Source organism: Octopus bimaculoides, chromosome 5, assembly GCF_046866305.1.
Source record: "Octopus bimaculoides isolate indiv1 chromosome 5, ASM4686630v1, whole genome shotgun sequence".
NCBI lineage: Eukaryota > Metazoa > Mollusca > Cephalopoda > Octopoda > Octopodidae > Octopus > Octopus bimaculoides.
Window position 1 is genome coordinate 9,555,365 of NC_142932.1, and position 27,301 is coordinate 9,582,665.

A 27,301-nucleotide genomic window follows, 5' to 3' on the forward strand; every position below is an offset into this window, starting at 1 on the left:
TACCTCCCATAATTCTATTAACTGGAATTTTTTAAATGAAACTTTGATTTCTAACATAAAACAGCCTTAGAAACACGTTGGAATGATCAAAATAACATTTCAAAATAACATTTTAAATAGAAATAAGCGAGATATTGTGTTAAAAATTAGCAAACCTCATTTGAATATCAGAAAAATATACCTAGTAGACATAGCAAAAAGGTTAGATACGTGTAAATATTGACAGATAATTACGAAATTTGTAATTTTTAAGTGATCTCATATGAGATCACTGGTAGGTAATAGGTTAAGTGACGGAGATACAAATTGCAAAATATCTAAGCTGTAAATTTTAAACATTTTACAAGAATTGTATTCATTCATTTTACACAGTAAATTCCGGCTACACAGTATTAAACGAAAACATTTCTAACCTGGAATGTATGCTGAATCACATAAGATAACATTTTTTATTTTCATTTGAAAATATTGGTTTCAAATTTTGACATAAGGCCAGCAAGTTTGGTGGGGAAGATTACATTGACCCCAGTGCTTAACTGGTGCATATTTTATCAATCCCGTAAAGATTAAAGGCAAAGTCGACTTCAGCGAAATTTAAACCCAGAGCGTTAAAACGGACGAAGCGTCGTTAGGCTTGTTGTTCGGCATGCTAACAATTCTGCTAGCTCACCGCCTTATTTTCACTTGAAAACATTACCTAGTACTTCCTCAGAATTTCTTCAGAGCAGCATAAAAAGGCTAATGATGTCAACTCACATTGACCTTGAAATTAAAAAAACGAATGCTCGTAAGTTTTCTGGCAACAATGTCGGAGATCACAATTTTCTTTTTTTTTGCCTGGTGTGATGTGCGTGACAAAAATATGAATGTGACGTGGGTGACAGAAATGTTTCGTGTTAAAGATAACGCTGCGTAGACCTGGAAGAAATTGTCCCAATATCACTATCTGGTCGAAAATTAACCAGTTCAACATAATAATGATTTTTCTGGGCACTCTGAACAATTTTTAAAAGCTCATTTTTATTTGGTTTAACTTTCATGAGAATGGCCTAACAGTACTTGACTGGTACTTTATTTTACCAACCTCGAAAGGATGAAAGGCAAAACTGAAATCGAGGTGGATGGAACTCAGAAACACAGCAAAGTATCTTGTTATGGTATTTAGTTATATCTATTAATAATAAACAAAGACATTCCATAACAGATAAAACCGAGATAGCGTTTTAAAGAGTACAATAGAAATACGCAGACCTTTCATAGTTCAACTCAGAAATCTGATAAATGCAAGGAGCTACCCAGATTCTTAAGGAGTAACAAAAGACAAGGTTAAATAGAAAAAGGGTGGTGGGGTCAGGATGTTTCCATCTTCTGACTCTCTTTCTACCTTTTTCCTTTTTATTTATGAAGAATTTTTCTCAAAAGATAACCTACTTTATCACACCCACCCATATGTATGCACACACACACACACACACACACATATATATATATACGTGTGTATATATATATATATATATATATATATATATATATATATATATATATATATATATATATATAAATCTCCACGCCGAGAGAGAGAGAGAGAGTCATTTAGAAACGTTTGCCGTTAAATACACAAATGTGTCTACTACCACCGCTGCTCCTGTTACTACTACTACTACTACTGTAAACAGTAACGATATCCACAAAGTGCTCTACTACCTCCACTGCTACTACCACTATCAACATTACTATTAACAGTAGTAGTGTTGTTGTTGCTGTTCGTGTTGTTTGTATTGTCACCCCAATATCACTCACAACCATTTATAATGTTTCACTGTAATCAACATTAGACAAACCTCAGGATTCCACAAGGGCGTTCGACTATTGTATTGCCGTGGTCGTGACGGGGAGGTGACAATTATTTCACTCCCTAAACCAGCACAGAATTGCCGGGTAATTTTCAAACGAGAATACCTTAGCAGATTTTCGGAATAGCTCACCTATAAAAGTTAGATTTTCTTCTTTTTGACGGAGAATTTTCAAATTTTTTTTCCTCACCACATACTTGCAAATGATTGGTGGTGGGGAGCATTTTATGAAAAAAGAAATTTTTAAAGTTTATATATCACCCCTCTCCACTTTCCGGATTGATTTTGCCCCCCCCCCCCCCTGTATTACGCATTTAAAAACAATGGGAGTCGTCTTTACGGTAAACACACACATATATATATGTACGACGGGCTTCTTTCCGTTTCCGCCTACCAAATTCACTCACAAGGCTTTTGTCGGCCCGAAGCTATAGTAGAAGACACTTGCCCAAGGTGTCAAGCAGTGGGACTGAACCCGGAACCATGTGGTTCGTAAGAAAGCTACTTACCACAGCCATTCCTGTGCCTACTTACCACACAGCCACTCCTGCGCCTGCATGGTAAAAAATATATAGAGATAGATTGATAGTGAAACATAAAGAATGGGAGATTTGTCTATCTCAAAGTTGAGTTATTCCTCGTGGCAAAACATATATTTTTATTATTACTTACGAATGACATTGTCTTTGGGACGCAGATTACGAAAATCAAATTCGTTTTTGTTGAAGATGCACCGTTTTAGAGCCTTTTGGGTCTAAACATATGCGCATAGCCACATACATTCGCATATATATATATGTATGTATATGTGTGTGTAAGACATCATAAAGAAGAATGGAGAATTATACATCTTCAAAACTTGTTTATTACAGTATCATTCTCATTAGATTCACATAAGATTCCAATCCTCCGACACGTGTTTCTGCTGCGTAAATATCCTAAAGACCTTTTAGCGTGTCTGCTAGGGAATGAATCACCGGCTGCAAGTTGGCAAGTCCAGGTCAAAAGAGATGACTAGGACTTTTTACACTATACCTCGAGCAAAACCAGCATGGATTCTCTTATGGTCTCGTTCGATGTAATAAACCTCTACAGCTCGATTTCTCACGAATACGGAGTAGAAGTTATTTAATTCTGGTTGGAAAAATCCCCAAGTAATATGCCTGACCGAATTGAAAAAGGATTTATCATTGAAGGACTAAAATTCATCGTACAAAATAGCCTTTTTTAACTTCAGCAATAAAAGCTACTGACAAAAATCTGGGACTGCGATAGGAACGCGTGAAGCCTCCACTTTTGCTAACATTGTCATGGCGTACTTAGAGGTCTAAATATACGAACACGCTAGACTGAAATTTGGCGACAGCTGCCAAAATTACTTACTCGCTAACTGGAAACATTACCTGGAAAATTGTCTCATTTTGTGGTCACATAATCTTGCTCAACTCTTTGAATTTAAAAAGTTAACAACATTTACTACAGTAGCCAATTTACAATGGAATACAGTCACAAATAGCTGCCATTTCTGGATATTTTAATCATAAAATGCAATACTAACACTGACACCGACATCTACTTTAAAACAATATCTACTCAAAACAATATCTGCTATTCTCTTCCTGCCAGCCAAAGCACACAATAATCAATATACCTTATAAGTTGGCAAGAAGAATTTGCACGATTGTATTCAATCCCGAAACCTGAGAGAAACGACTCCAAGAACTTTAAAATATATTACTAGAAAGGAAATATCCGATTAGTTTAATCAAAAATGGAATAGAATATGCAGAAACGATAGACGTCCCAAAAATAGAAAAAACAAGAAACCACCCCCTGACACACTTGAAACTTTGTCTTGTGTGTCAACACACAATCCAAGAAGCATGGAAGCATACAACATCATTCATCAGAATATACCCGTTCTGATGAATGACCAGCGAATGAAAAAACCACTCGAAGCACATAAAATTATTAAAAGTAAAAGACAACCCAAATCTCTCTCTATCTCTCTCTCTCTCTCTCTCAATATAAATATATATATGTTGAGAAAGTAATGCGTGAGAAATTACTTGCATGCATATATATATATGTATGTATATGTATATATATATATATATATATCTATATATATATATATATATATATCTATATATATATATATATATATATATATATATATATATATATATATATATATATATACTTGTATGAATATATATATATATATATATATATATATATATATATATATATATATATATATATATACTTGTATGAATATATATATATATATATATATATATATATATATATATATATATATATATATATATACTTGTATGAATATATATATATATATATATATATATATATATATATATATATATATATATATATATATATATACTTGTATGAATATATATATATATATATATATATATATATATATATATATATATATATATATACTTGTATGAATATATATATATATATATATATACTTGTATGAATATATATATATATATATATATACTTGTATGAATATATATATATATATATATATATATATATATATATATATATATATATATATATATATACTTGTATGAATATATATATATATATATATATACTTGTATGAATATATATATATATATATATATACTTGTATGAATATATATATATATATATATATACTTGTATGAATATATATATATATATATATATACTTGTATGAATATATATATATATATATATATACTTGTATGAATATATATATATATATATATATACTTGTATGAATATATATATATATATATATATACTTGTATGAATATATATATATATATATATATACTTGTATGAATATATATATATATATATATATACTTGTATGAATATATATATATATATATATATACTTGTATGAATATATATATATATATATATATACTTGTATGAATATATATATATATATATATATATATACTTGTATGCATATATATATATATATATATATATATACTTGTATGCATATATATATATATATATATATATATATATATATACTTGTATGCATATATATATATATATATATATATATATATACTTGTATGCATATATATATATATATATATATATATATATATACTTGTATGCATATATATATATATATATATATATATATATATACTTGTATGCATATATATATATATATATATATATACTTGTATGAATATATATATATATATATATATACTTGTATGAATATATATATATATATATACTTGTATGCATATATATATATATATATATATATATACATATAGACTTGTATGCATATATATATATATATATATATATATATATATATACTTGTATGCATATATATATATATATACTTGTATGCATATATATATATATATACTTGTATGCATATATATATATATATATATATATATATATATATATATACTTGTATGCATATATATATATATATACTTGTATGCATATATATGCATATATATATATATATACTTGTATGCATATATATATATACTTGTATGCACATATATATATATATATATATATATATACTAAGCTATTTTTACTTAAAACATTTCGAACTCTAAAATAGCGAGCAAGAAAAAACTTCATGTAGTACGGCAGAAATCGACGAACTCCTTCATGCACTAAGACAGAAATTGTAAAAAAAATTTTTTTTTCTCTCCATATTTTTCTCTTTCTCCTCTTTTTTTTTTTGTCTTATATAAAAACTCAATATGACTGAACTTCCAGTCATTTATATTATTATCTTTATCGAACATTTAAACGTTTATTACTGTTGATCTCTGTGAAACTAAATGAAATTTTTATGAATATTTAAATATCTGATCGTTTAAACACGTTTTCCTGAATTTTCCCTGTAAATTTAAACTCTCCTAAGCTCCTTATTCATATATATGTTTTACCATTGATAAACAAAAAAAATAGGCGAAACCGGTTTGGTATTTGAATAAATCTATTACAAAATTTAAAAACGATTACACGTTTTGAGATTCAGATGCATTTTCAAACCCCCAAACAAATTCTCCTATATTTTGTCCTGTGTTGGGATACACTTCTCTCTCTCCACACACACACACACACACACACATAAATATATGTATATATTTCTAATATATCAATATATGTTTCAGATTGGACAATTCTTATTTTATCCTAATTAGACCCGTATATGTATTTTTTAATCGTAGCCTGTCTGATTTCAAACTTTTCTATCGTATCTATTATACTTGTCTAGCGCCTCGGATTCGACTTGAGCACTTCTACGGTTTTCGAAAGAAAATTATAATATATATACACATACATCTGGCGTCTTTCAGTTTCTGTCTACCAAATCCACTCACAAAGCTTTGGTTAACCGGGGCTATAGTAGAAGACACTTGCCTAAGGTATTGCACTGTAGGATTGAACCTGGAACCATATGGTTGGGAAGCAAACTTCTTAATACACAGCTGCGCCTGAAAATGATAGATTGAGCCACTTTTATATAATGGTAATCCGAGATATGCCCCGCACTTGTGTCTACGGAAAAATTCACTAACAACATATTAGACGGGCTAAAGTGGAAGACACTTGCCCAAAGTGCTGTGCTGTGGTACTGAACCTGAAACCACATGGTTGCAAATCGAACTTCTTAACCACACGACTCACGACAGTTCTCACTCGAACGAACCTATTCGTGAATTTGGTCATGTGTCTGTCTGTCTACATATATACATACTTGTCTGTGTGTGTGTGTGTGTATGTATATTTGATGTGTCATAGTGTTTGTTCTCTGTCCACTACTTAACAACCGGTGTTGGTTTGTTTACATCCCTATGACATAGCGGTTCAGCAAAAGGAACTGATCGAATTAGTACTAGATTTAAAAGATAGTACTGTGGTCAATTTGTTCGACGAAACGCTTCAAGACGCTGCACCAGCGAGGCTGCAGTTCAATGACTGAAACAATTAAAAGTAAATAATATTAGTATTCAGAGATTAGAATGTTTTAATTTTTGAAAGTTCGGTCCAAATTGACAACAGCAGCGGAGATAGTAATGGAGGTACAACAGCATTAACTCTAGCGGAACAACAAAATGGATCAATAATCGCTTAGCCCACAGAAGGCTTTGACAGTTTAAAGATATCAAGCATAAACGCGACCCAGTTCCCACAGATATTTTAAAAATTTTTAAAAGACAGCACGACATCCTTAGCAAAAACAGGTTATAAAATTATGTGCAGTATAGCATAAGACGCATCCTATTTTTACTTGGATATTCTGTGGGAAACATAAATTTAGTAGTTTTGTTACACGCATATTGAAAAGATATTTTAACGTAGTTTTGTAAGGAAAATATGAGTCTGTGCATGTAAATACAATGCTGTGACAGTATACTGGAATAAAGCGTGAAACCATAAATTTATCAAATTAACTGTGTAGTCGTTTATATTCTGCTTAAGATAATTGTCATACAGGATGTAAAATTCGTATTTTTGTCCGCCATGTTTTACATAACCGCGATCAGCCCCCAGTTTGGTACACTTCTGCTTTGATTTTGTTTTCTTCCACTCATTGCATGTGAATGGAGTTTAAAAAAATTCTTTTCAGCTCTCTGGAAGAATGTTTCATTGAAATAATTTCAAAAACTATTTCTTAAAGGTAATACAGCTATTAAATAATGTAAGGTGCATATCATGGGTGGGTTATGTATACCGAGGAACAATGTGTTGAGATTTGTACGTACCGTAAACAAATTTTGTGATATTTTGAGTTGTTTTCAATAGTTCGTTATAAATAAAGGCGGCGCGCTGGCAGAATCGTTACCGCACTTCATAAAATGCTTAGCGGCATTTCTTTCGAATTTATGTTCTGAGTTCGAATCCCGTCGACTTTGCCTTTCATCCTTCCAAGGTCGATAGAATAAGTACCGATCGAGCACTGGAGGGGGGGGGGGGAGTCAATGTAATTGACTAACCCCCTCCCTCCAAATTGATGGCCTTGTGCCAAAATTTGAAAACAATATTTTATTAGAGAAGACAATGAACCGGAAAAATCGTTACCGCGTCGGACAAAATGCTTAACGATATTTCTTTCTACTTTGTTCTGAGTTCGAATTTCACCGAGGTAGACTTGATCTTTCATCCTTTCAGGTTCGATAGAATAAGTACCGATTGAGCACTGGGGTTGATGTAATCGATTAACCCATCACCCGAACTTGCTGGCCTTGCGTCAAAATTTGAAGCCATTATTAGTAAAGGCGGCGAGCAACGAAATCGTTAGTACACCGAACAAAATGGTTAGCGGTATTTCTTCCGATTTTATATTTCGAGTTCAAATATCGCCGGCATCGAGTTTGTCTTTTATCCTTTCAGGGTCGGTGAAATAAGCACCAGTTCAAGTATTGGGTTGATCCCCTTCCCACGAACCTATTTGAAACCAATACTTTATTGTTAGTAACAATTATTGTGGCAAACTGACAGAAATATAGGCAGAATTCTGCTTTATGCACGCCATATATCCCCTTTTTTTATTTTTTGGGAATTTTCAGAAAATTTTTACACACGAGAATTCATACGATTATGCTACCCCCACCCCAAAATAAAATTGGTGCGTGATTTAAGGCCTATTTAGTTATTATTATTTAGCACATTTCATGACTACAATTTAATAAGGTAAAAAATGGTAACAGCTTGACTTGTTACTATGGAAATAAGCATCTATATGTCTGGCTTTCGATTGGCTAAAATTACTCAAAATATACAAACTTTAAAAGCTATTAACTCTTTATGGCGAAAATTAATTTCATGTCAATGATTACCTTACAAAGCTACATTAATACAGTAAATATGAAATCAATTGGAACAAACATTGAAGAAAATTGAAAAATGGCAGCCAAACAGAAAAGAGCTATTGACTTATGTCCATCATCCGGCTCCCTGGCCAATAATATTCGATCTCCTATCCGTAATACGGACTCATTAGATGCAGGGCAATACACCGGTAAATATGGCTATTGACAAACATACAAAATGTGTGAAACCATGAATCAGACAGTTAACAAGCGATAAACAAATCAGCAAATGTAGTTAGAACAGGATACGATTTAGCAAAGTAAAATCTAGTCAAGCAAATCCAGAAACAGGAACAGACGTCTACTTATTGAGCTGGCGAATAGAAAAGGATATAAAGAAAAATACAATTCTTAGGAAATAACCTTGAAAAGCAAGATCTAAAAAGAGACAGAGAAAATCAACAAGCACATACAGTAATGTCTCGATATATTAGTTAATTACGTCTGTCTTTACGTTCTGAGTTCAAATTCCACCGAGGTCGACTTTGCCTTTCATCCTTTTGAGGTCGATAAATTAAGTACAAGTTGCGTACTGGAGTCTATCTAGTCGACTGGCCCCCTTCCCCAAAATTTCGGGCCTTGTGCCTTGAGTAGAAAAGGATATGAGTTAATTTGTTTCCGGACACCGCTCGTAAAGCGAAAACTCACTAAGCATAGCAATAATTTCCCATAGTTGCAATGTTATAAATTGCAATTCGTTCGCAGAAAAAATATTTTACCTATAAAATTTATAATACTCGTAAATAAATGGCGATAAAACAACAGTAGATTATAAAGAATATTTTATGTTAAGTAAAAGGAATGTCAAGATAATTTGTAATAAAAAATATTATTATAATCGTTTTCTTAATCATTTTCACTCACACTAGACTCGCGCACGCCATCACTTGTAGACACGATCACCGATTCACAAGCACTCGGAGACAGACTTGTAGATTTCTTTTTAAAAAACAAGTCTAGAGTTGTTTGCTAAGAAGAAACTTTTCTTTTTCGCTCTCTATAAATTTCTCGGTAACACGCAGAAGCATTTGTTATGGAAGTAGAAACTTTTGTACTTCGTTCAAAATTTGGACCTTGTGCTTGAAAAATAAATATAGTAAACCTGGGGTCTCATAAAGCGTCTCCTCGTAAAGGGAGGAATTACTGTACACACACACACGCACGAATAAAACCAAATGGACTGCAAAGTATTTCTGTTGTGTTTATTTCGTTTGCTGGCGCCAGTGACGAAAAGCTATTGGGAATAGCTAACGAATGTACAGGACGATGACGAAAACAAACATGACAAAATAAAATATACATATACAACAAAAAAAAAAGCCGCAAACCAGACTGACATGGGGTAATACAAAGAAACATGAAAATGTCCTGTAGGACTGGAGACAAGAGAAGGACAGATAGAATGCACACATGCACACACACACACACACACACACACACACACACACACACACACACACACACACACACACACACATAGTAAATCCAGAAAAAGAACACCAAAAAAATAAATAAATAAAACACAACAATGCGAGGACGTGGTACATGTAAAGTATTAGCAGACGCTCAGGGAAGGAAAGAAAGGTGGTTTAGGGTTTCGAGCAACGCTCTTCTTCAGAAACAGAAAAGAAGACGGAAGAAGACAATCGCCAACGATTCACATGTGGTGACATTTTGAAATGACCGGAAGGGAATGGGTGAAGAAAGATGGACGTAAACACACCAGCACTGGTTGTCAAGCGGTGGCGGGGGACAAAGACAGACACAAACACTCACGCACACACATCTCTTTCTCTTTCCCTCCCCTTCTCTTTCCCTCCCCTTCTCTCTCCCTCCCCTCCCCCTATCTATCTATCTATCTATCTATATATAGAGGAGTTTCTGTCAGTTTCCGTCTACCAATCTACCGATCCACTCACAAGGCTTTGGTTGGCCTGGAGCTTTGGTAGAAGACACCTGCCCAAGGTACTATGCAGTGGGACTGAACCGAGAACCATATGGTTGGGAAGTAAACTTCTTGCCGTACTGTCACACCTGCGCCGATACACACACACACATACACACACACAAGATTAAACAAACTCCACAATACAACATAGCACCCAAGGAAACGAGGAGTGTATTAAATCCACTCCAAAGAAGTGATGAATTCCACTTGGCAACGTAAGAATGCAGATGTTGACAAGTCGCTTTCATCCCTATTGCTATAGAACGAGTGACATAAATCAACGAGCAGAATGTCACTTTAATAAAACAAAAAGTAAAAAGAAGTCTCTTACGTAGGCACTCAGCCTGTATGATTTATAGCTGCACATCAGATATCGTGGTTGCTGAAGCATTTTATCAAAAGGAAAATGGCTGCAACTAGCTTTCATTTTTTTTTTTTTTTTATTAAAAATTTTAAAAGAGAACAAGAACGGACACACTGACCAAACTGAGATCTATCTATCTATCTATCTATCTATCTATCTATCTCGTCAGTAAATCATAAACCTGAAAGAGAAGCACATTCTAAGTTATAGGGCAGTAGAGTAAATTAGATAATTATGGCCGGTCTATGGGGTTATCCAAGTCTGAAGAAAAGCTGTAAAGCCAAGGGCTTTATGGACGTGAAACCATGGGTAACTGCGTACACCGGCCATAACTAGCTTTATCTAATTTATACGTAACTACACATGGGCCGTTGGCGATTTCTTCCTCTTCTTCTTCTTTTGATCGGATTTTTTTATTTTTATTTTACCTTTTTATTTTTAAAGAAAAGCTCTACAGTTGTATTTGTCTCCTCTGTGTGCAGCCCTGTGTGGCTAATAAAAGAAAGATATCTATCTATCTATATCTATCTATCTCAATTTGTAATATATATGTATGTATACGAGGGGGGGGGGGTGCTGAAAACTTCCTGATTTTGGGTAAAAGAAAATACAGGAGGATTAGCTTAATTATGATTTTATTGAACATATTCCCCTCTCAGATTCACACACTTATTGCAGAGGTCCATCAGGCTTTCTAAAAGAACTCGGAAGGCTGGGCCTCCAACCAGGCCTTCCGCCATACCCTTAAAGCCAGGGATTTTTCTGTACCTCCTCGTATGTGTTTATCCTCCACTACCGCTTGACAACTGGTGTTGGTTTGCTTACGTCCCCGTAACTTAACGGTTTGGCAAAAAGAGACCAATAGAACAAGTACAAGGTTTTAAAAATAATACTGAGGTCGTTTTGTTTGACTAAACTACTGATTTTCAACCAGGGTTCATATGATCTCGGGGTAAGGGAGTCCATATAAAAGTTTTGAGGGGTTTACACAACAAAATAGTAAATCGGGGATCCACAGTAGTATTTTAAGGGTCCCTGAAAAAATTTTGCTTTAGATGTATGTATAGGTATGTATTGCAAGAAAGAGGTTTATAACGGCAGATGATAAATAAGAGAAATGTGGAAATGGATATATGACGTGAGATTGAAACTGAACTGGAAAGCAACGATTTATTCTCCGTTATAAAACACAGTGTTTGCCATACATGAATTAACATAACATAACAGATTACAACAAGGATGTGTGCGACACTTCGTGGTTAGGTTGGACTGTTGATCTTGTAGACATAGTTGATGTACTGTTTGGTGGTGTTTAAAGGCAGCCGTTGGTCTGTTGGTCGTGTGGTGTTCATACAGCAACGACGTCTGGTGGAGGAGAAAAAAAAAACGGAGACTGGCTGGCGTCAGATACATCGTTGCCAGAAACGAGTTGCGTTTCGTCAGTGGCGAGTGTCAAAGACATCGGGAAGCCAAGAACTGTCGATCTTATAGACCAATAGGGTTCAAACTATAGCGTTTGACTCGGTGACTAAAATAGAGAAAATTAGTCTAATAGGAGTAAAACAACTTGCTGAGAACGAATATGAAGAAAAAAATGCGCGCTCGCGAACGGGGGGGGGTGATGTGGGGAGAGGGCTCGGATAATTCACATCGTGAATGCTCCGAGACGCCTCACCGGAGCCAAGAAACAAAAGAAAAATAGTGTAATAGATGTAAAACAACTTGCTCTGAAAGAATATCGAGAACACACACACACACATATATACACATATATATTCACACCAAGTTGTTTTACACCTATTACACTAATTATTTTTTGTTTTTGAGCTCGGGTCAAACACTATAGTTTAGAGGCCATGGACTGACGATGTGTGAGGATGTGAATGTTCCGAGTCCTCTCCCCACCCCGCCTTTCGCGAGCGCGCATTTTTTTTTTTTTTTTTTCATATTCGTTCAGAGCAAGTCGGGATCTTTTTTAAAACGGGGGCCACATTTTTCATTAATGTTTTACGTAGTGTTTTTGGTACCGAAAGACTTTCAAACTTCGTATACTTATCTATTTTGTGTTATAGAACAGAAAAATATTTTTGTATTCGAATTTATTTCATGTAAAAAATTGTCTTATTTCGATAATTTCAACCAATCACTGACGTCCATTCAGCCGATATACATTAAGTGCCGACTACATAAACAAACGATTCTTCGTTTTATTTGCTTTTTTCATTTTAAATTTGCTTTAACCCTAACCCTAACCCTAACCCTAGGGTTAGGGTTAGAGTTAGGGTTAGGGTTAGGATTAATTGTTTCAGAATCGTTTGTTTATGTAGTCGGCACTTAATGTATATCGGCTGAATGGACGTCAGTGATTGGTTGAAATTACAGAAATACGACAACTTTAACATGGAATAACTTAGGGATTTCTTTTTTTTTAAAGAAGACTAAGAGAAAAAGATGTTTTATATGACCCATTCTACCAGTGTTCCAAGTTTCAAAGTGTTTCGTTAATGAAAAATGTGGCCCCGTTTTAAAAAAGATCCGCAAGTCGTTTTACATCTATTACACTATTTTTCTTTTGTTTCTGGGCTCCGGTGAGGCGTCTCAGAACATTCAGCATGTGAATGTTCCGAGCCTTCTCTCCACCTCCTCGTTCGCGAGCGCGCCTTTTTTTTCCTTCATATTCGTTCCCAGCAAGTTGTTTTACACCTATTAGACTAATTTTTTTTTTTTCGTCACCTGGTCAAACGCTTTAGTTTGACCGAAAATAGTAGGCTCCCAGGAGCTGGTGATTAATTTACTGCCTAAAGAAAAATGAACTAACTGTTGGTCCAGATAGGTTCGTTCAATCACGAGATCATGTGATCTGCTGGAACAAAAAGGGCTTGTGGAGCCCATTTTTGAGTATTTGAACCTAGATGAGTCAAAACGAAAACATCTCACACATAATGAGGGTAAATCACTTCTGCTACAGGTTTCTTTCTCTAACATTTTTACATGGTTCAACCGACAGAAATTAATGTGTAAAAACATTGATAAATAACATTTTATAAAATTAGCTTTTAAACATCGAATGGCTATAGGGGGTCCACAAGAATAAAATAGTAATGAAAAGGGTCCATAGATAGAAAAAAAAATGGTAGAGGACCCGTGGACTAAGTCCTTTAAAGTGATGCCCAATCATGGACACTGTTCTGTGACTGAAACAATAGATAAAAGATCTATCTATCTACCTATCTATCTATCTATCTATCTAATATATATATATATATATATATATATATCTGTTTGTCTGTCTGTCTGTCTGTGCATAGATAGATATTTCTTGTTTCTACGCCAAGATGTTGCGCAGGAGTGGCTGTGTGGTAAGTAGTTTGCTTACCAGCCACATGGTTCCGGGTTCAGTCCCACTGCGTGACACCTTGGGCAAGTGTCTTCTACTATAGCCTCGGGCCGACCAAACCCTTGTGAGTGGATTTGGTAGACGGAAACTGAAAGAAGCCCGTCGTATATATGTATATATATATATATATATATATATATATGTGTGTGTGTGTTTGCGTGTCTGTGTTTGTCCCCTCCAACATCGCTTGACAACCGATGCTGGTGTGTTTAGGAGGTCCCCGTAACTTAGCGGTTCGGCAGAAGAGACCGATAGAATAAGTACTAGGCTTCTAAAGAATAAGTCCTGGGGGTCGATTTGCTCGACTAAAGGCAGTGCTCCAGCATGGCCACAGTCAAATGACTGAAACAAGTAAAAGAGTATAAAAGAGTAATTTCCATTCATTTTCTTAAACATAACGATTTGTAAGCCTTCTTTCCAATTCTCACATGACACCCACTTCCTATGAGACACTGGATTAAAATAAAACATACCACACACAATAACACTGACATAATACCCAGTCAACCATTTACTCTGCTTTACTTGTTCCTAAAGAAGACTTGCCGAGAAAATAATCCCTTTTCCTCTTTCTCTGTCTGTCAATCTTTCTGTCTGTTTACCTGTCTTTGCTTTGTTACTTCATTTATGACTCATACTCCTCTTCTCTCTCTCTCTCTCTGCTGACGTTTGGCATACACCTGTATGAGGGGTGGGGTGCTGTAAAGTTCCTGGCTCTGGATAAAAGAAAATACTATAGGTTCAGTTAATTACGATTTTATTCAACATTCACACACTTATTGCAGCGGTCTTCCAGTTTTTCTAAGCTCTGTAAAAAAAATTTTTTTTAAATTCTGAAGATTGGGTCTCCAATAAGGCTTTTTTTGCGCGACACCCTTAAAACCAGGAAAATTTCAGCACCCACCTCGTACACCTGATCAAAATCATACCAACTGTGGCCATTCAGCCTTTTTATTTTTCGACACATTATTTCCACGTCTATACTCCACCCATTTTCCTCCAACTCCACTGCTATTGTAACGAAGCCAACCTTTTGATATCATTGCATGTTTGTCACACTCACTAAAATCCGGTTATATATTATTTATGTCCTTCTCTTCAAGACGATGAGCTGTGTGATTTCAGGAAAATTTAGCAGCTATTTTTAATCGACAAAATGCACAGGTAGACGACCCTCTGGTTCAATGCGAATAAAAGATGTGTACACAACACGTCATCTTACACAGTTGTCTGTCTGGTGCAGTGACCCAATCTTTCTTTCCGTGTCACTGGAATCCTGTCTTTGTATCTATCTATCTATCTATCTATCTATCTATGTGTTTGTCTGTGTATATCTTTTACTTGTTTCAGTCGTAAGACTGCGGCCATGCTGGGATACCGCCTTCAGAAACTGTTAGTCGAATGAATTGACTCCACTACTTATTTATGCCGATGCGCAAGCTTACGGGGACGTAAATACACCAACACACACACACACACACACACACACACACACACACACACACTATACACAAATATATACATGATGGGCTTTCAGTTTTCGTCTACCAAATCCACTCACAAGGCTTTGGTCGGCCCGAGGCTATAGTAGAAGACTCTTGCCCAAGGTGCTACGCAGTGGGACTGAACACGGAACCTTGTGGTTCGGAAGCAAACTTCTTACTACACAGCCACGCTTGCACCTGTATGTATGTTTGTATGTATGTGTAGTGAAACCTCTCGGGCATTCATTTACAAATGATAACGTGGCGGCTAACATCTAGCTTTCGACCGCTTGGACCCCTTGTGTTCATCACCCTGATTGGTTCTTATTTGCGCGGCATTTGTCAACAGTTCTGTTTCGCGCCAGGGTGCATACCGTCCAATCGTGGCCTTCCGATAAGGTCACGTGAGAGAATTTCTCTGCGTTTCCGATGAGCCCTATTTCATCTATAAATAAGCCTGTTTGCTCTACGCCAGTTTGTCGCGGACACAGACCTTTTTAGGTCTGGTCGTTTGACCACACACAGCTCCAGCCAGTTTCCAGCGACGACGTCATCACCACCAATGTACTGTCTACTACAGTTCCGCCACCGCACCACCACCAGAGTACACGCACCAATAACAGCGGTTTCATCTCGACACTGTTTGAGTGGATTGTTTCCACCACGAGTTAACAGCTAGAACAAACTGCGAGAATCTTCTGTACCAAGTAACCGATCGCAGCATTGACGCTCAACTTCACACACATGTGACACCACAGCTCTGCTACTTGGCCACGACTTCTTGTATAGACATTCTACTTGTGTACCTCTTCTATGAACTGGTATTTCTCTCTCACATACACACATATTGTTGTATACAAATTCTTTACACGACGGTCCGTCATACACATTGTATTGTTTATATTGCCGCATGCACGCACACACAGACACAATGTTCACTATGCTAATAAACCTACTCTTTATCTATCTATCTATCTATCTATCTATCTATCTATCTATCTATATATATATATAACGGTTGTCTGTCCCTCTCTCTTACCTTTACTGGCACTTGCTCGTAGCATCTCTCATACCGAGCCCTTTCATATGTTATATTACATGTTTTGTGGCGACCGTGCGATGCGTTAAAAGGAGCTTCTTCCACAATATAGCATCTAACATCACATGCATTAACAGACGTAAAAATGCACCATTCCTAACACCAACCTGCAGCCATCGGAACTCCACCATGTGCCCTCTAAAGGGATCCTGCCTCTCAGGATCCGTAGTATACAGGTCCACCCTTACACCAACCGATAACATTACTAGGTACTATACGGGTATGACAGCTAATGACTTCCAGGGAAGATACTCCCAGCATATGCACTCGTTCAGATCCAGGGACAAAGAGAACTCTTCTTTCCTGTCTCGTTTTCTCTGGAGACTCCGTGATCTCCGGGATGGTACATCCAGTATCAAGTGGACTACTGTCAACTGAGCACCACCATATTCACCCCACGCCCCCAACTGCCAGCTCTGCCTCAGTGAAAAACTGCATGTCCTCCAAAAACCCGCAGTGTCCATCAACAAAAAATACGATTTATCGCATCGCTATCACCAGAGGTATGGCCTTCTTGCAAATTTCAGGCCTCTAACTGTCGACAACCCGGATATACCACCTTAGTAATAACTGCTACTCTGCACCAAAATCACCACCACCAACTAACCCCATGAGCAGGATCGTCAATTACCAACCCCCAACGCTTACTAACCCCTAATGCATACCAATCCCCAACGTTTGTTATGCGCGTGTATATTCACCCATGCGCGCGCGCATGCATGTGTCCGCACATACTGGTATGCATGCGAATATACATATATACATATAAATGAATGCGCATGTGTGTGCGCGTGCAACATCAAAAATCATTCGGACGGAAAAAATATGATTTCTGTAGACGAGGTCAGAACAGTAATGGAGGAGTAATTTTCGTCACGGACAAGCGAATTTTGGAAGAGGAGCCTTGCAAGTCTACCTGATAGATGGAAGAGCATTGTAGAAAGTGAAGCAGAGTATATTTTAGATTAAAAAAGAAATTTGTTTATCATAATTTGGAAAAATAAAAGAAGTATAGAAAAACCTGCATTATTTATGGGATGACCCAATATATATACATGGACCAAAAAATTCCTTCTTAAGAAAATACGTATTTAAAGAATTAAATCTTAATGTCATGAATAGCGAAAGTGAAACCGGTCGATATATTAAAAATTATTTTAAAATTATGTAAAGTGTGTGCATTTTTCCTTCTTTAATTTCTTATATTTCTTTATATTCTTTTACTTGTTTCAGTCATGTGACTGGCCATGCTGGAGCTCCACCTTTTCGTTGAACAAATCGACTTGTTTTTTTTTTTTAAGCCTGGTATTTCTTCTATTGGACTTTTATGCTGAATCGCTAAGTTACAGGACCGTATATACACCAACATCGGTTTTCTAGCGCTAATGAGGAGACAAACACACACACACACACACACAACGGGCTTCTTTTAGCTCCCATCTACCAAATCCACTCACCATTCTTTGGTCGGCCCGAGGTTATAGTAGAAGACACTTGCCCAAAGTGTTAAGCAGTGGGACTGAACCCAGAACCGTGTGGTTGGGAAGCAAGCTTCTTACCACACCTGCGCCTATCTATCTATCTATCTATCTATCTATCTATCTATCTATCTATCTATCTATCTATCTATCTATCTATCTATCTATACACACGCACACACAAACATACGTACATATGCATACATGCATACAAACATACATACATATATATATATATATATATATATATATATATATATATATATATATATATATTGGGTGGCCCAAAAGTGGGTTTACAGTTACCAGGTAGGCACTTTGAATTTCTTTTAAAACATTTTATTACATTTAAATTTCTACCTTACATTTAACTAAATGAGCATAGAATAATGGTTTCATATTTTTAATAATTAAGATCTAAACTGTTAATATATGAATGCGAAAGAGATAGTTGAATAACTGTAAACCTATATATGTATATATATATATATATATATATATGTGTATATATATATATATATATATATATATATATATACATATATATATATATATATATATATATATATATATATATACGACACACACATATTTACATATATATAAATATATATGTATATTCTTTTATTCTTTCTTTCAGTCATGTGACTGCGGTCATGCTGGAGCACACACATCCACACACACACATATATGTACGTGTGAATGTTTGCATAATTACTGCCATACATGTATGCATACATACATACATACATTCATACATAAACACACGTACATAACCTGCACAGTCTTTACGTGTTTTATCTGTCAATGGATGTAGTGTCCCACTATCTTCCTTCTCTATGTAACCACGCACACACACACACACACACACACAAACATATACACACACACACATACACACACACACACATATATATGTGTGTATATATATATATAAACACATATTCATCTAAAAGTACTGGTATATATGTACACACACACACTGGCGTCTATGTATACATACCTTTATTTTCCTTCTACCTGGCTTGTCACATCACAGTGCTTGACCATTGACCTGTCACAAAATGAGCTTTTTTCTCACGCTCACTTTCTCTCTCTGTGTCTTTCTCTTATACTATATTACTTTTTCTCCCTCCTCTCTCTCTCTCTCTCTCTCTCTCTCTCTCTCTCTCTCTATCACTTTCTGTCTCTCATTTTTTTCTTGTCTTTCATCCTCTCTCTATATATATCTCTTTTTCCGCCCTGCTTCTATACCTCCACCCACTGGACCTACATACAGACCTTGTTTCTATTCTGCACCACGCCTGTTCTTTGTCTACTACTACTACTACTACTACTGCTGCTGCTGCTGCCGCTGTCCCATTCTCCAAATTCTTGTTCGCTACTGCTACCTCAAGAACTACAACAACCAACACTACCACTAACACAACCACCGCTACATTTTCGACGTCCTCTACAATTATCTTGGCTATCAGGAGACACTGGCCTGGTCGCTCGACTTGCTAAAAGTGACAGCCAAATCTTCCTCAAATCACACTCCATGTTAAAGGATACGCTTTAAGATATGTAGTCCTAGAATCCATCCCTTCCTCTCGAAGGTGGGATAGTCGTGGTTGGATTTCATAAATCTTTTTTGTTTGGCTGCACCTGTGGAAATTTTAGTTTGGTCAAAATTTTAAAATTTGGTGTATTGATGTAATTTTCTAAGCTGAATCTCAGGAGATATTTTATTTTCCTAGAAAATTAAATTAAAAAAAAAGTTAGAGGTTTAACGTTTGATAATTTTTTACTCAAAATAATAAGCGAAAATGACTGCGTGGGTAAGCAGCTTGGTAACAGCTTGACTGATTACTATGGAAACAGGCACCTATATGCACGTGGCTTTCGATTGATTAAATTTACTCAAAATTTGCAAACTTTAAAAGCTATTAACTTTTTATTTATTGATTTACGGTGAAAATGAATTTCCTGTCAATGATTGCTTTACAAAACTACACCAATACGCTAAATATAAAATCGTTTGGAACAAAAATTGAATAAATTGAAAAGTGGCAGCCAAACAGAAGAGATCCCCTTTCATTCTGGGTTTGTTCGATCACATTGTCCTGAAGCAAAAAAGAAAACAAAAATAAACGTACTCCATCAAAATAACCACCACGTTCAATATACCACCAACTCATCATTAGTACAACCACCACCACCACCACCACCAACACTGCTATCACTGCCGCCGCCTCCACCAACACCATTACAACCAATTTCACTGTTACACTCTCCGTGCATACACCCCTCCACCGTCAACAAATCGCTAAATGCCCTCCTTTATATTGACTACTACCCCACCTCCATGAGGTTTACTGCAGGACCAAACCAATCCCAACTAGCGCCACCTAATCGTTTTCACCACCACCACTAATAACATCACTATTGTCATCACCATCCACATGTTGGCACTCCGTCGCTTACGACGTCGAGGGTTCCAGTTGATCCGATCAACGGAACAGCCTGCTCGTGAAATTAACGTGCAAGTGGCTGAGCACTCCACAGACACGTGCACCCTTAACGTAGTTCTCGGGGATATTCAGCGTGATACGGTGTGACAAGGCTGACCCTTTGAATTACAGGTATAACAGAAACAGGAAGTAAGAGTGAGAGAAAGTTGTGGTGAAAAAGCACAACAGGGTTCGCCACCATTCCCTGCTAGAGCCTCGTGGAGTTTTAGGTGTTTTCGTTCAATAAACACTCATAACACCCGGTCTGGGAATCGAAACCGCGATCCTACGACCGCGAGTCCGCTGCCCTAACCACTGGGCCATTGCGCCTCCACTCACCATCCACAATCACCAAGCCAACACCCTCCATAACTTACAACAGTCTGTCATGAAAGTCTTGGTCATCCGAGGATTCTATATCATTTTAGTAAAGTATCAAGTTGTCTCCTCATCGGACTGTCAGCCATGATGAAACAAAAGTACTGATCATTTGACTAGTGACGTAGCTAACAGGGGAGCGACGGTTCCCTACTGATCAGTTTTCAAATTTGTTTTAACGCTCAAGTTACCTATTGTCAGTAGTTGTAAGATTCATACGTAATGATATTGTTACTGAAACGAGTGGGTGCGTGGTAAGTAGCTTGCTCACCAACCACATGGTTCCGGGTTCAGTACCACTGCGTGGCACCTTGGGCATGTGTCTTCTACTATAGCTTCGGGCCGACCAAAGCCTTGTGAGTGGATTTGGTAGACGGAAACGGAAAGAAGCTTTGACCTTGTTTGTCCCCTCTGTGTGTAGCCCCTTGTGGGCAGTAAAGAAATAGGAAACGGAAAGAAGCTCGTCGTATATATATGTATGTATGTATGTATGTGTGTGTTTGTATTTGTCCCCCTACCATCGCTTGACAACCGATGCTGGTGTGTTTACGTCCTCGTAAATTAGCAGTTCGGCAAAAGGGACCGATAGAATAAGTACTAGGCTAACAAAGAATAAGTCCTGGGGGTCGATTTGTTCGACTAAAGGCGGTGCTCCAGCATGGCCGCAGTCAAATGACTGAAACAAATAAAAAAAAGTAAAAGAGTATGTAGAATACCATTACGTATATTATAACTAATGAAATATTTCGTGTAATATAAAGGAAATTAATTAAAGATTGTTTGGTATGTGTCACAGCACCTTGTTTTTTTTTATGTGCTCGCTCCCCACTAACTTTAGAACCTGCCTACTCTTCTATTTGTGACCTTCAAGTTAAACCATCACATGATGCAGGGAAAACGTAAAACATGCAGTGTACAATATAAATGTTATGCATCTCTGTTTTATAGTTGCATACTTAGACTGCTTGTACATCGTAGTTGTATGCTGTCAACTTAATGTGACAGTCCCCTGAAGGGAATAATACTACTGTTGATTAGACCTTATAAGCTGCACCTAGGAAGCTGACAGGGGACTGTCACATTAAGCTGACAGTATACAACTACTTCATCGTATCACTACTGCATAAATCTCTCTGAGAAATTTAGAAATGTATTATTTCTAAATATGCTTGTACATCGTTTTTAAAATTACGGTGACTTTCAGACTCATGTAGGATGAAGAAACCAGTTGCATTTTCAAAGAAGTTAGCTGCTGTTGTGGGAAATGTCAATCGTATGTGTGCTTGAAAGTAGCTGTACTTGTGATATAAACCAAATTGCATTTGTGGCAGAAGCTAGCTGTATTTGTGGTAGAAGGTAGTTACATTTGTGGTAGAAATCAGTTACATTTACAGTAGAAACCAATTGTATTTGCAGTAGAAGCCAGCTGCGTTTATGGTAGAAACCAACTACATCCGTGATCGAAGGCAGATACATTTGTGGTAGAAGCTAGCAAATTTGCAGTAGAAGCCAGTTGCATTTGCCGTAGTAAGTGGCTGCACTTGTGATAGAAACCAATTTGTGGTAGAAGCCAGCTGCATTTATAGTAGAAGCCAATTACATTTGTGGTAGAATTCAGCTGCATTTGTGGTAGAACCAAGATGCATAGGCAGTAAAAATTAACTGCACTAGTCGTAGAAGCCAATTGCATTTGTAGTAGAAACCGGCTGTATTTATTGTAGAAGCCAATTGCGTTTGTGGTAGAAGCCAGTTGCATTTACGGTTGAAGCCAGATGCATTTGTGGTAGAACCTAGCTACACTTGTAGAAGTCAACTGCACTTGTGGTAGAAACCAAATGCTTTTGTGGTAGAGGCCAGCAGCATTTGTGGTAAAAGCCAGTTGCACTTGTGACAAAAACCAACTGCATTTGTTGATCTCATCTTCATCGGTTGCCATTTCAATGATTCTGGTTAGAACTGTGGATTGGCAGAATCGTTTAAGCATTTATGCCAGCTCTTCACGATTTGAGTTCAAATTCCGCCAAACTTTCTATTTTATCCACCAAGGAAACCGCCCACTGATTCAAAGTTTTTAGCCTTGTGCTTATATTAGAAACAATTTTTTTAAATTATGGAAAATATTTATTCAGGCATGGCTGCATATTTAAGACGCTCGCTTTGCAGCCACGAAGTTTTGGGTTCAGTTCCACAGCACAGCACCTTGGGTAAGTATCTTCTACTATAGCTTCTGACCAACCAATGCTCTGTAAGAAAATTTGGTAGATGGAAACTGGGTGGAAGCCTGTCAAATATAAACGTTATGTGAAGGTGATTGGCTTAGCGGTTAAGATATTCGACCCACGATTGTAAGGTCGTGAGTTCGATTCTTGGCAGCGTGTTGTGTTTTTGAGCAAGACACTTTATTGCACGTGGCTCTAGTCCACTCAGCTGGTAAAAATGAGTTATACCTGTAATTCAAAGGGCTAGCCTTGTCACATTCTGTGTCACACTGAATCTCCCTGAGAACTACGTTAAGGGTGCGCGTGTCTGTAGAGTGTTGTTCCGTTGATCGGATCAACTTGAACATTCGTCGTCGTACCCGACGGAGTGCCGGTTATATGTGTGTGTGTGTGTGTGTGTGTGTGTGTGTGTGTGTGTGTGTGTGTGTGCGCGCGCGCGAGCACGTGTTTGTCCCCACCACACACCACTGGACAACCGCTGTTGATTTACGTTCTCGTAACTTAGTTCGGCGAAACAGACCGATAGAATAAGTAAAAGACAAATATTAAGCAATAAGGTTGATTTGTTCGACAAAAACCCTACAAGGAAGTGTCCCAGCGTTGCCGCAGCCCAATAATTGAAACAAATAGATGAAAGGTGTCTTCCCAATGAAGTCGACTAGGAAAATATTTATCCGAGCGATACCGGAATTGTCCGAAGTTATTCAGGTGAACTTTCATTCACCTGAATAATTATTGTTCAATACATCGAACTACAGGTGAGGTCAACAAAAAGAAAAAAAAAATTGATCACGTGATCCATGATAGTAAATATGTAAAACATACATACGACAACATAAATGTCGTACTGTCGCTACGTGGTTGTTCGACTAACCGATAGAAATAGCAGTCAAATTTCCTTTTAATCTCTAAGAAAAAAAGAAAAAAAAAGGAAGGAAGACACAGAAAAGTGTGGTCTTAGTATCTAAAACAAAAAAAACATGAAAATACAGGAGGGTGTCAGAATGTCTTCTGTTTGTAGGTCTCCTTGATCAAAGTTAACCTGGTAGCCGTGGTAGTAATAGCTGTAGTAGTGGAGGTGGTATTTGTAGTAGCAGTGGTGGTAGTAGTAGTAGTAGTAGTAACATCACAACCGCAAGAGTCTCAGCGACGACAGTAAGGGCCACCACAACAAGGTACAGCCGACAATTGCTAGTCAATACCACCACCACCACTATAACCATTCTTACTTCCTCTACTTGTCACTCTCCCTCTCTCTCTCTTTCTACCACAACCACCATCATCTCGATGACAACCACACAATCCACCTTTCCTTACACGCCCACTATCACACTCCTATCACCATCAGCACCACGTTTCACCACCACCACCATCATACGCACAACATCCTTTAACCCCGCAATCTCTGCTCCACCGCCCTTATAACCCCACCAACAAATTCCTCCACCACCTCCACTACGTCCGCCACCGCCTCATAACGGCATTCCCTCCACTCATGACCCCAACCCTCCACTGTCAACCACGCTAACACCACCGTCGCCTTCATAACACCAAAACCGTCACCACCACCACCACCACCACCACTGCTACTACCGACACCGCCACTCTAAAGATACGACAACGACTAAGAAAAAATAACAAAAATCAATAACATACAACTGGACGATTTCGTTACTACTACTACTACTACTACTTCTGCTGTTGCTGCTATTGTAGTTTAGTTAAAGTTTTTACTAAAGGTGAGTTGCAAGGGCTACTTTGTTTTCTAAACGCATACACAAACTACATACATACATACCCCCACCATGCACAATACACAAACATGCACACACGCAAACACACGTTCATACACACACCAACATCTATAACAGACATGGACACCATATTCGCAAACATACATATACACGCACACGCATGCATACACGACCTACAACCCTTTTTTCTCAACGTACCCTACGTAAACTTTGAGCTGTTACTTTAAGCTGTTGCTTTCCCTACAGATGAACCCTGCTCTCGGATTTTTAGGGGTCTGTACGGTTACATTATGTGATAGATGCTCCCCCACCACTTATTTAAGATGTTAAGGTGTGATTTGAGGGAAATTTGATATTACTAGCAAGTTAATTAAACACGTAACGGCTTCAGCATTAGGGATTTCTGCGTGATCACTCGAACTGCTAAAAATAACAGCTAAATCTCCCGCAATTTGATCACTATTGTCTTAAAGTGGCCCACGAATGCATAAGATAATATAATTCTAGATGCACTGTCTGAAAAAAAAAATACGGTCTGAAACCTTTTAGTGATAGAAAAGCATTGAACATTTAAATAAATCAAACAAGTATAATACAAATTATAATATAATCCTAGATGCTCTGTCTGAAAGAAAAAAACGCTCTGAAACCTTTTAGTCACAAGAAAAGCGTTCAAATTATAATACAAATTTAGATTATATTACTAAAATAAAGTGATTGTAATTCTTATGATTTTTTTTATTCACAGAAAAGTATTTAAAATGCTTCGCACCCAAAAGTTTTGTTCTCCCAGGAACAGGAACAATTGCTGGTGCTTTTTAAGCGCTCTTGTTTCCGATGATATTAAAAATGCTTTTTCGTATGTAACTGTTAAAAGACATGTTTCTCTAAACAACGACCAAGATTATTTTAATTGCAAACACTATATTTTGATAATGTAATTAAATTTGTATTTTAAATTAATATATGTATTTTTACTTTTATGATAACTCCCAAAATGTTATGGTTATTGACGAAAACATCTTTTATTTTATATCCACTCATCAGAGCAACTTCCATTGTCATATATATATATATATATATATATATCATACACGTACTCACACACACATATATATACACATACACACATAATATAGGCACCTCCGCCTACATTATGTACATGTATATTTGTGTGTGGTTGTGTGTGTGTGTATATATATATATATATATATATATATATATAAATACATGTACATACACTATACTGATATATATATATATATATATATATATATATATATATATATATATATATATATATATAGGCTTATATATGTGAGTGTCTTTTTGTGTCTGTGTTTGTACCCCGCCACCGCTTCCTCGTAACTTAGCGGTCCGGTAAAAAAAATAACCGATTGAATAAGTACTGGGCTTTAAAAAATGTCTGGGGTCGATTTGTTCGACTAAAACCTCTCAAGGCGGTGCCCCAGCGTGGCCGTAGTCAAATGACTGAAACAAGTAAAAGATAAAAGATATATAGCAGGTAGACTTTACGATTAGCTTCCCATATATATATATATATATGAACAAATTTCGAGCTAACCAGGTGTAACGAGAGAAGCTTGGATGAACAAATTTCGAGCTAACCAGGTGTTATGGGAAAAGCTTGGAAGTCTCCACCTGTATAATCATTCGACCTTCTAAAAATAACAACTAAAATCTTTCAAAATCAAAGCTTACTATCTATAAAAAGAAAAGAAAGAAGCTTATCTTAGAAACCAGGTCTCTACCCATCGTTAAAAAAAAGAAAAAATGTAATTGTCACGGTTGAAAAACTCATTATAGCTTTCCCCATGTCAATCCTTTTGCAACCTTCTAAAAATAACAACTAAAATCTTTCAAAATCAAAGCTTACTATCTATAAAAAGAAAAGAAAGATGCTTATCTTAGA

At 36.5% G+C, this 27,301-nt stretch overlaps 1 protein-coding gene across 2 annotated transcripts in view; it reads left to right on the forward strand.

The window, feature by feature from the left end:
* The window catches only part of LOC106877308 (BAR/IMD domain-containing adapter protein 2-like), a 169,630-nt gene that overhangs the window by 8,641 nt on the left and 133,688 nt on the right, over positions 1-27,301 (forward strand). Inside the window, exon 1 of one of the 2 annotated variants that reach the window (XM_014926177.3) lies at positions 24,728-25,353. The exons of the other annotated variant lie outside the window; for it this stretch is intronic. The gene's annotated coding sequence lies outside the window, so the exon portion shown is untranslated. Of the gene's footprint in view, positions 1-24,727; positions 25,354-27,301 lie in introns of those variants that run through there. 2 annotated transcript variants of the gene reach the window in all.